Genomic DNA, 11005 nt, shown 5'->3' on the forward strand with positions numbered 1-11005 from the left:
TAAAGAGGTTTAGAGATAATTCTCTTGGAGATCTCTTTGAGAATAGTATTTTAGGAAGTGAGGGTGTGTGAGAAAAATATTGTGTATTGTATGGCGTAATAATTTTCATATAGTGAATATTTTTCTGGGAGGCCCGTGGTTTTTTCTCCAATTGGAGAGTTTTACATGTTAAATCTTTGTGTTTTTATTCTCGTTAATTTCTCAGTTATTTTCTGCTTGAAAGCGGTACGGAAGGGGCGAAAAAAATAGTCCATTTTTTCCAACAAGACCACTTATTGAAACCATGTGCAACCTCACCCAAACTCCGCACTAGTATGATATTTTCCGCTTTGGTCCAAGCCCTCACAGATTTATTTTTGGGCACCTCCCAAAAGGCCTCATGCTAGTGGAGTTGGATGATACTTTAAATGTAGGACATGTTTCCTCTAATTTTTCGATGTGGGATTGTTTGCTTCCCAACAGTATATTCATCAGCCCATCTTCTGCTACTCATCTTTTTACTTTTTCCTTCTCTATATTGAATTAAAAATGCTTCTTGTCTTTCACATACGCAGCTCTAAGACTAGCAACAAGATATCAGTCTACAATCTTAACAAATCCTCTGTACGTGCAGGCTACTATACTGGCAAACTGGTATACACTAACATGCTCACTCTTCGTAGGACTATGCAAAAACATATTTTTACTATTTCATCTAACCTTTTCCAGGGTGAAGTACAACGAACAAATGTTGTTGTATTACACTTTAAGAAGCTCATCATCATCATCATCTTCGCTAAATCTTGCGCCAATTGAAAATCAAGTGCTATCTATATCCATCATTCCAGAGTTATTATCTACGGTTAGTTTATCCCATAACATATATATGTACTAATTATTTTCATACGCAACTAAAACCGTATCGAAGAGTACAAGTTGTAAGCTCGAAGAAGTTTCTAACAATATTCTACATTAATACTACAGGTACAAAGTTTCCCTGTGGAAGCTAGATTATCACTCCCTGACCATCCTCAATCATTTTATCTGCTCACGTACTTAAATTGCAGTCACTTTGTGCGCTCAAAAATCAAAAAAATGGTTCGATGCTTCAGCTGTAAACTAGAACGGCAATTACAGGTAACCACTGCAACTACGACATTACATACACACTCTATTACACACTTTGTTTTTCCTGCCTTTATGGTAAAACTTGAAAAAGTATGTGTGTTTTCCTATTTCTGCATTTTTGAATTTTGTTTCTACTAATCTCATAGAAGAGCAGCTTAGCACTTTTTTAGGAACAACCTCTTTATCTCAATAAGATAGAGGTGAAGTTTATGTACATTCTATGATCCGGCAAAATCGATTGACCTGGTTATGTTGTTGTCGATCTAAAATGAGGACACTTGACCAGTTTTCACAAACAACCTTTTCATGTCAACAAGATAGAGTTTGAACTGATTATATTGTTGATGATAATCTAGAATAGTGGAAGTAGAACAGTTTCCAAAAACAGCCTTTTCATCTCTACGAAATAGAAGTCTCTCCCAGATGCATGATAAAAGTAGATCTCAAAAGTCTTATGACTCTTTGGAATAGAGTTTTACTGAGCAAGTTTCGTATGAATTAGGCTTTGCACATAAAATGTCAAACAGCACCATCAAGTGTATATAAACAGTGAGCATACTTTTCTTGACAATGGACAATTGTCAGATACTACAAAAGCCAAATGAGGGGTTGAGACAAGGGATTCCATGTCCGCGGACATATTTTGGTTGGGTATGGAGTATCTTAATAGGTGCCTAAAGGGATTGAAAAATCAAACTATTTTTGCCTATCATTGTATATGTAAGAAACAAATTATTACTCTCCTATGTTTTGGAAATAAATTAGTACTATTTGCTAGATGTGATCTAAGTTCAATCTTATACCTAAAGAGATGATTTCACATGTTCTCTACAGCTTCAGGTTTGAAAGCTAATATAGCTAAAAGTCAAGTATTAACTCAAAGTAAGCATTTTTATAATGAGAAATTTGTTAACTTAATTGTGTTTAATTGAGCTTGGTTGACATGTGTTATCCATGTTGTTTTTGTAGAAAAATACTATAGCTGCGCGGACTCTTCACTTTTGATGTCGCACCCGTGTCGGATTCTCCAGACACACTAGCTTTGATAAATCCGACACGCACCCGTTGGTTTTTTTTTGAAGACTCTAGGCAACATAAACTATAACGCAGAACATTTTCAGTATGATTATCCTTAAACTTGCTTGCTCGATGATTAGATAAATTAGTGCAATTAGGAAGCTTTGGCAAAAGTTGGGAAATATGACTCAGATAGTGATCAAAGGAAAGTTCCTGACAGTAAAAGCTTACAAGAAAATAAAAAGTAAAGTTGATAATATTCCCTGTACTAAACTAAATTGCCATAATAATGTTGAGCCTAAGAATATATTTATGTTATGTGAGTATGCATGGTAAGATCAAACTTTTTCAATAGAGCATCAATTTGGATACCGCTTGTGTTTTCCACCAGACACATCTTAAAACCAGAAATTATTTGTTCTTTCAATGTGTTGTGACTGGTAGACTTTGAAATGTTATATAGCTGTGGCAGGGCTGGAAAGATCGACACACAGGAGAGGTGATTTTGAAAGTTAACCTAACAATAATTGTGCATGCTATCTGGATAGAGAGAAGTACAAGAATTTTTTAATTTTTCAGAAAACAAAGACTGAATTGGAGAAGCTAATTTGACGACTTAAATTGATTCTATGCATTACACTTTGAACCAGTCCTAAATTCTTCGATTGTATTGACAAACTTTGAGGTTGTTAGTGAGAGGCTCTGCCAGGCATGAATAATAAACCAAGAAAATTATCTTCTGGAGTATTGATGCATGAGAAGTAACTAAATTTGATGTGAGATTTGCTTTATTCTCTTACAGTATGTCTTTAAGTTTATCTGACTCAAGTACATGCAAACTCCAAATAGACAAACAACTTTTACATTTCATTTCCAGCAATACTAAATGTTCTATTCTCTGTTTTATTGAAAAAGTGGATTTTAGGAATTACTCTTGAATATTTTTGGACTGATTTATTTTCTTACGCTTCTATGTTAATCACAGGTCCCACTTCGAGGTTAACAGCACGGATGGCAGCGATACAATTACGGTAATGATCTCAGAAACGCTGGGTGAAAGAATCTTGTACTTAACCGCCGAACAAATATACGAATGTGTTGTTGTCCAGGTATACATATACATACAATTAACAACAGCAAAAACTCATTTCCTTAAAATTTTGTTTTCTCAGCAAATAAAACTCCTACATTAGACAAACTTTTATTTATCATGGTCTCTTTTTCCTTTTCCACTTAGCAACAACCGCAGTCTATTGCCCGCCTAAACCAGCTGTTCGCTCATAAACTATTCAAGCTCCAACTACAAAAGTCATTATTCAGATTTCCTGATCAAAAAACTGGTATGCTAGCTATCACCTTCTTCACTAAAATCCCACTTTCTCTCGGGGAGGCAGGTAAGAGCCAGAAAATCGACCCACCCACCCCAGCAAAAAAAAAATTGAAGGTACCAATACTTTCAAAATTGAATTTCCTATTGTGGGATAGCTATTAAGCGACTTTGGCTTAATTATAAGGCGTTTGACATTAATTGGATTCATTATTTCTTAACACTTACGTTTTTAGAATCTTCGCCTTAAAGATGGATTCCTCAAATATGATTTTAGTTGGTGTGACTTTCACTGTTGAAGATTTTTACTGTGCACTTGAAAACTATGACCTTCAGTCAGTCATAGGTAACAACATTAACTCATATTGTTGTATATAGTGCCTGTAGTTTCAAATTTATTTTTCATATGATTTCGCACTATGAGGTTGCTGTTATATGGCTTAATTATGTGTATCAGTAATTTTTTTGTGCTTGTGAATTGTATTCGGACAAGTTACATGTTGTAAGTTCAACAACTATAATATATATATTACAAAAAATGTGAACTACTTTGAACTATTCTACGCAAGTGAAATTTTTTCAAAACATCTATAGTTGCAGAAAATTGACAGTTTGTTTCCAACATTCATAACTTCTCAATTCACCAGGTAAGTACAACATCCATCCTCTCCTTTTATTACATTATCTATATATATACTTTACGCATTCAAGTAACTGCAGCGTTCTCAATTCTCTTAACTTTCTGTTACAGGTGACTACAACTACATTTTAGTGGCCTCTACCATTAAAGTATGTACAAATGAATTTTGCTTCTCTATACCAACATCACAGTGTCAGACTACATAAATAAAAATTTTGCGTTTTGATGCAACATCATACTTTAATGTATGAAACCTACATGTTAATAGTTTGTTTTAGTGCTTTACTGTAACAATCATAGTTTAAATGTACGAAACTTGCATATTAATAGTACGTCTTCCTTCCAGCAACAAAAATTATAAAACTCACAATTATCAAGCACGGGCTTCTATATCTAGTACACACAGAAGCAACGGGGCAAATCTTTGACATATTTCTATATACATTATATTCATTTAGTATAAATTTTTGATATATTTTTTTATAAATTATAATGATTTATATAAAACGTCATTGATTTGCTTCAACCTTTCCTTCAGCCTTTATATAAAATGAAGTTGATCAATTTGTAAGCTATATTATCGGGCTGTGCTCCAAATGTATAATAAATAAATTTGTATATTTCAATATGTAAGTTATTTAAATTACAAATTATTGATTTGTTTTTTTGTTAAATAATATTTTATGTAAAATAAATTAGAATTAGTTATTTTTGAAAAGTAGAATTATATTAAACAATTGGTGGAGAGTAAGGACGAAGAGGAGAAGCGGGTAAACAGGAAAGAGTACAAGCTAGCGAGGAAGGAGGCTAAGTCAGCAGTCACGGCAGCTAAGACGGCCGCCTTTGAGAGCTTGTATGCAGGGTTACAGGGGAAGGGAGGGGAGAAAAAGTTGTTTAAACTCGCTAAGGCTAGGGAGAGGAAGGGTCGTGACCTCGATCAGGTGAGGTGCATTAAGGGGGAGGACGGTAGAGTGTTGGTGGAGGACGGCCACATTAAGAATAGATGGCAGTCGTACTTTCATAGGCTCTTGAATGACGAAGGGGATAGAGCTTTGTGTTAGGGAAACTGGAGCACTCAGAGGAGTGTCGGGATTTTAACTATTGTAGACGTTTTAAGGTAGAAGAGGTTAGACAGGCTGTTCGCAGAATGCAAAGGGGTAGGGCGACGGGGCCGGATGAGATACCGGTGGAGTTTTGGAAGTTCGTTGGAGAGGCTGGTGTTAGGTGGTTGAGTGGATTATTTAATGAAATCTTTAAGACGGCAAAGATGCCCGAGGCTTGGAGGTGGAGCACCATGATACCTCTCTATAAGAATAAGGGGGACATCCAGAGTTGCAATAACTATAGGGGGATTAAGTTATTGAGTCACTCTATGAAGATCTGGGAGAGAGTGGTCGAGATGAGGCTGAGACGGATAGTGTCTATTTCAGAAAACCAGTTTGGATTTATGCCTGGCCGCTCGACGACGGAGGCAATTCACCTGGTACGGAGGTTGGTGGAACAGTATAGGGAGAGGAAGAAGGACCTGCACATGGTGTTTATCGACCTGGAGAAGGCCTACGATAAAGTCCCCAGAGAGGTGCTTTGGAGATGATTGGAGGTGAGTGGAGTACCGCTGGCATATATCAGAGCAATCAAGGATATGTATGATGGAGCGAAAACTAAGGTGAGGACGGCGGGAGGAGAATCAAAGCATTTCACGGTCCGGACAGGGTTGCATCAGGGATCTACTCTTAGTCCCTTTTTGTTTGCATTGGTGATGGATGTATTGACGCGGCGTATTCAAGGGGAGGTGCCGTGGTGTATGCTTTTTGCAGACGATGTAGTTCTGATAGATAAGACTCGAGGGGGTGTGAGTGACAAATTAGAGGTGTGGAGGCAAACCCTTGAGTCTAAAGGGTTTAGGGTGAGCAGAAGCAAGACAGAGTATGTGGAATGCAAGTTTAATGACGTGAGGCGGGAGAATGAGGTAGTAGTGAAGCTGGAATCACAGGAGGTAGGTAAGAGGGAGAGTTTCAAGTATCTCGGGTCCGTGATCCAGAGTAACGGTGAGATTGACGAAGATGTCTCGCACCGTATTGGGGCGGGATGGATAAAGTGGAAGCTCGCGTCGGGGGTGCTGTGTGATAAGAAGGTGCCGCCTAAGCTTAAAGGCAAATTCTACAGGGCGGTAGTCCGTCCGGCCATGTTGTATGGAGCGGAGTGTTGGCCAGTTAAGAACTCCCACATCCAAAAGATGAGGGTGGCAGAAATGCGGATGTTGCGCTGGATGTGTGGGCTGACTAGAGGGGATAGAGTTCGGAATGAGACCATCCGGGAGAAGGTTGGTGTGACCCCAGTGGAGTGCAAGATGCGGGAAGCCCGACTGAGATGGTTTGGACACGTAAAGAGGAGGGGCATGGATGCCCCGGTCCGTAGGTGTGAGAGGCTAGCGTTGGATGTTTTTAGGTGGGGTAGGGGTAGGCCGAAGAAGTACTGGGGTGAGGTGATTAGGCGAGACATGGAGCAGTTACAGCTCACCGAGGACATGACCCTAGATAGAAAGGTCTGGAGGACGCGAATTAGGGCAGAGGACTAGGGCCAGTTTGAGTCGCTAGTGTAGGGAGTTACTTGGTTGGGTTTTTTTTCCTGTTAGGAGTCCGTGTTCCATATTTTATTATGAATCTGTGTGCTTTCCTCTGTTTTATATTACTTATGGGTGCTGTATTTATGTTATGTAATCTTGTAACCTTGTGCTGTGCTTTACTATGTGTTTGTGTGGTATCTCGTGTCTTGAGCCGGGGATCTATCGGAAACAGCCTTTCTACTTCTTCAGAGGTAGAGGTATGGACTGCGTACATCTTACCCCCCAGACCCCACTAGGTGGGAATACACTGGGTTTGTTGTTGTTGTTGTTGAGGTCTACTAATATAAATTAAAATGAGATTATCGTAATAATGCACGTATACAACTTATGCATAAATAGACAGTAGCAACAATGTCTCTTCATGGAAGTTGTAAATTACAAAAGAAAAACAGACATCTCACATATAGGAATGGCAATGCTGCAGCGCGGTACGGATGCGGTGCGGGTTTTATCTAAACCTACAAATTTTAAAACCGTACCGTACCACACCGCATCCCTTTTAAACTCGCATAAACCTGCCCCACACTTATACCTGCGCATACCCCCACCGCACCGCCCCATGTTTTATTTTTTTTATTTTTTTAAAAAATTCATAACTCCATTAAAAATCATAATATTTTCATTTTTTCAAATCTACAACTAGAAAATAATAACAACTAGTTTCTATTATATCACTTTTCACTAAGAAATTGTCAAAAAGTATCACGTGAACAAGTAATGATCAAATATCATATTTTTCAAAAAATGAATAGAGATATTAAAAAAACTATAAAATTATTTATTTGTAGTATTATACATGTCATTTTAAGTATCGTAAAATTTTAAGTAAGGAGTACATATAATTTTAGGTATATTGACGAGAATAATACTAATTTTTAATTTTTTTAATTTAAACCCGCATATACCCGCAACCCGCACCGCACCATTTAAAAAAAAAAATTACTTTAACCCGCACCACACTCGCATAGCTTAAAATTCGCCCCACTCCGAATAGCTTAAAACCCACACCCACACCACCCCATTGCCATCCCTACTCACATACAATTAGAAGCTTCATTTGTACTTTACGGAGACCAACAATCATGCTTCGTCTACCATCACGTCGAGATCGTAGACGACATCCAATTTCATAAAAACAGATCAATTATGAACATCCACTTTACATAAACAATTAGTTTTTATTGAAAAGTAGACCTATATTATAAACAATTGTTTATATCAGTTCTACTAAGATAAATCTGAATGAGATTATCACAATAATGCAGATATACAACTTAAGCATAAATAGGTAATAGGAATAATGTCTCTCCGCTGAAATTGTAAATTACATTTAGCTGCTTTATTTATACTTACACAATCAGCAATCATGCCTTGTCAATCATCACGTCGAGACCGTGAACGACATCCTATTTCATAAAACCATATCAACTATTTGGACATCTGCTTTGCATAAAAATGAATTGCCATGGAAATAAATTTCTTCACTGCTGATCAAAATTTAGTGCTTCTTAGTTTAGAAAATTTTCATATTCATCGAATGTTTGTTTGCATTTCACTCATGCAAAAGCTGTGATAATAAGAAAAAAAGGTGATACATAAAATGTAAGACTATAGTACAAGTGCGTGTATTGCTAAAATCAAATGCAGTTGATCAATTTGTAAACTATATTATCAGATCGTGCTTCAAATATACAATTACTAAAGCTATATTTTTCAATAGGTAAATTATCCAAACTAGAAATTATTGATTTATTTTTATATTAAATAAGTTAAAAGTAGTTTTCTTTATGTTGTAATGTTCAGTGCTAATTAAACTTTATTAAATACTTGAAGGAGAGGAAAAAATATTTTTAAATAAAATCAAAATTATTCAAAAGAATTTTAAAGAATTATTCTGAATCTACCTCGAACAGGTAGAATACTATATTAATCACATTTAAAAATTTGTGTCATTTTAATAACGGACATTATCTTTATCATTTGAAACCCCGCCCCCCGCCACATTAAAAAAACAAAAGTGGCACGTAGTTTGGACTCTGCAAAAAGTGTGTATATAAAGGAAAAGCAATAGCGCAAATCTTTAATATATTTATATACATTATATTTGTTTAGGATAAATTTTTATACAAAACGCCAATGCTTCGGAAAATTTTATTATGGGTCTTATACCTATGTCATATTTGTATGAGACCCTTTTTATAGATTGACATGTGGAACTTGTGGCCCCACTTATACAACAAACATTTTCATAGTTTTCTCTCTTTCATTTCGTCTCTTTCTTTTATTTTTCTTCTTTATCTGTTTTGATTCTAATTTTCTTTTCTTTCTTTCATATAATACTCCTCCCTTGTTTTCTTTGGTAATTCCTCTTTTACTTTTTGGTATTAAGTTAAAGTTTGAATTAATTAAAGTTAAAAATAATATATAGAGAGAGAGAATTTTGTCTTTTTCAACAAGAAAATGACATTTGAACTAAAAGTAAGTTTTGTTTTGGTGTAATATATTTTTTTTAAAAAAAATATTTATGTGTTTTGAAGAATAAACATCATACTTTTTTCAACTTTATGTTAAATAACATTTTGAGCCAAGAAAATAAAGGTAGATATTTTATTATCAACTTAAATAATTTTATATATTATTTTATTCGTTCATTTTTACTATTTGTATTTTGCTTTATAAAAGACATTTTGACTAAACTTAAAAGCTAAATTAAAGTGGATTAATTTAGTATTTTAAATTTTAAATTTAGATGCTTAGAAACTATACAAAAAATATAATTAGTTGCAATCCTTCCTATATTAATATAATTTAAAAAATATATCTTAAATTAGGATTGTTCAAAATCAAACCGTAAAATAACAAACCTCGAGAAGTGTGACTCTCGATAACTGTGTATCATTTGTTATTTCACTTAACAGACTCTTAAATCAGGATGATATTAACTTAACAACCCTAAGTTTTAGTATCAGAATAAGTTGACTTGTCATTTACGCTTCTTAAGAGTTAAACTGCTCTAATTTTGTTCAATATTTTAAGATATATTTTTAAAATTATATTAATATAAGAAGGATTGCAACTTATTATATTTTTTGTATAGTTTCTAAGCATTTAAATTTAAAATTTAAAATTAATGTACTTCAATTTAGCTTTTAAGTTTAGTCAAAATGTCTTTTATAAAGCAAAACACAACAAGTAAAAATGAATGAATAAAATAATATAAAATTATTGAAGTTGATGAATAAAATATCCACCTTTATTTTCTCGGCTCAAAATGCTATTTAACATAAAATTGAAGAAAATATGATTTTTATTCATCAAAACAGATAAATATTTTCTTTAAAAAAATTATATTAAACCAAAACAAAACTTACTTTTTAGTTCAAATTGTCATTTTCTTGTGTGGAAAAGACAAAAAATTCTAGATTTATATATATATTATTTTTTAATTTTAATTAATTAAAACTTTATCTTAACACCAAAAAGTAAAAGAGGAATTACCAAAGAAAATAAGGGAGGAGTATTATATGGAAGAAAGAAAAAAAATTAGAATCAAAACAAATAAAGAAGAAAAATAAAAGAAAAAGAAGAAATGAAAGAGAGAAAAACTATTGAAAAGTTTGTTGTATAAGTGGGGTCAGAAGCTCCACATGTCAATCTATAAAGGGCCTCATACAAGTTTGACATGGCGTATGAGGCCCATAATAAAATTTTCCCAATGCTTCAACCTTTCCTTTAACCTTTATATAAAATGCAGTTGATCAATTTGTACGCTATATTATCAGGTTGTGCTCCAAATATATGATTAATAAAGTTATATTTTTTCAATAGATAAGTTATCCAAATTAAAAATTATTAATTTATTTTTATGTTAAATAAGTTTTTATGTAAAATAAATTAAAATTAGTTTTTATTAAAAAGTAGACTTATATTAAATAATTATTTATATCAGTCTTACTAATATAAATCTGAATGAGATGATTATAATAATGTAGATATACTATTTGTCACACCCCTTTTCCCGAGCTGAATTGAAGGGTTTTTCCAATTAAAGTGACGATATTGAATAGAGATTGATTTTTTATCATTTTCAAAGTCGTCACTTGGAATTGAGTTATGGTGTTCCAAGTCACCTTATTGAATCCTTAATCAAAAGAAAATGACTCTTTATTGGTCTGCGAAAACAGAAGACCGAGTAAGGAATTCTATTGACCGAGGGGAAGGTGTGAGGCACCCCTCGAGTCCCGTGGTTCTAGCAAGGTTGCTTTTATTTACTTATCTTAACTTAAAC

This window comes from Capsicum annuum, chromosome 3 (genome assembly GCF_002878395.1).
Source record: "Capsicum annuum cultivar UCD-10X-F1 chromosome 3, UCD10Xv1.1, whole genome shotgun sequence".
NCBI classification, from domain to species: domain Eukaryota; kingdom Viridiplantae; phylum Streptophyta; class Magnoliopsida; order Solanales; family Solanaceae; genus Capsicum; species Capsicum annuum.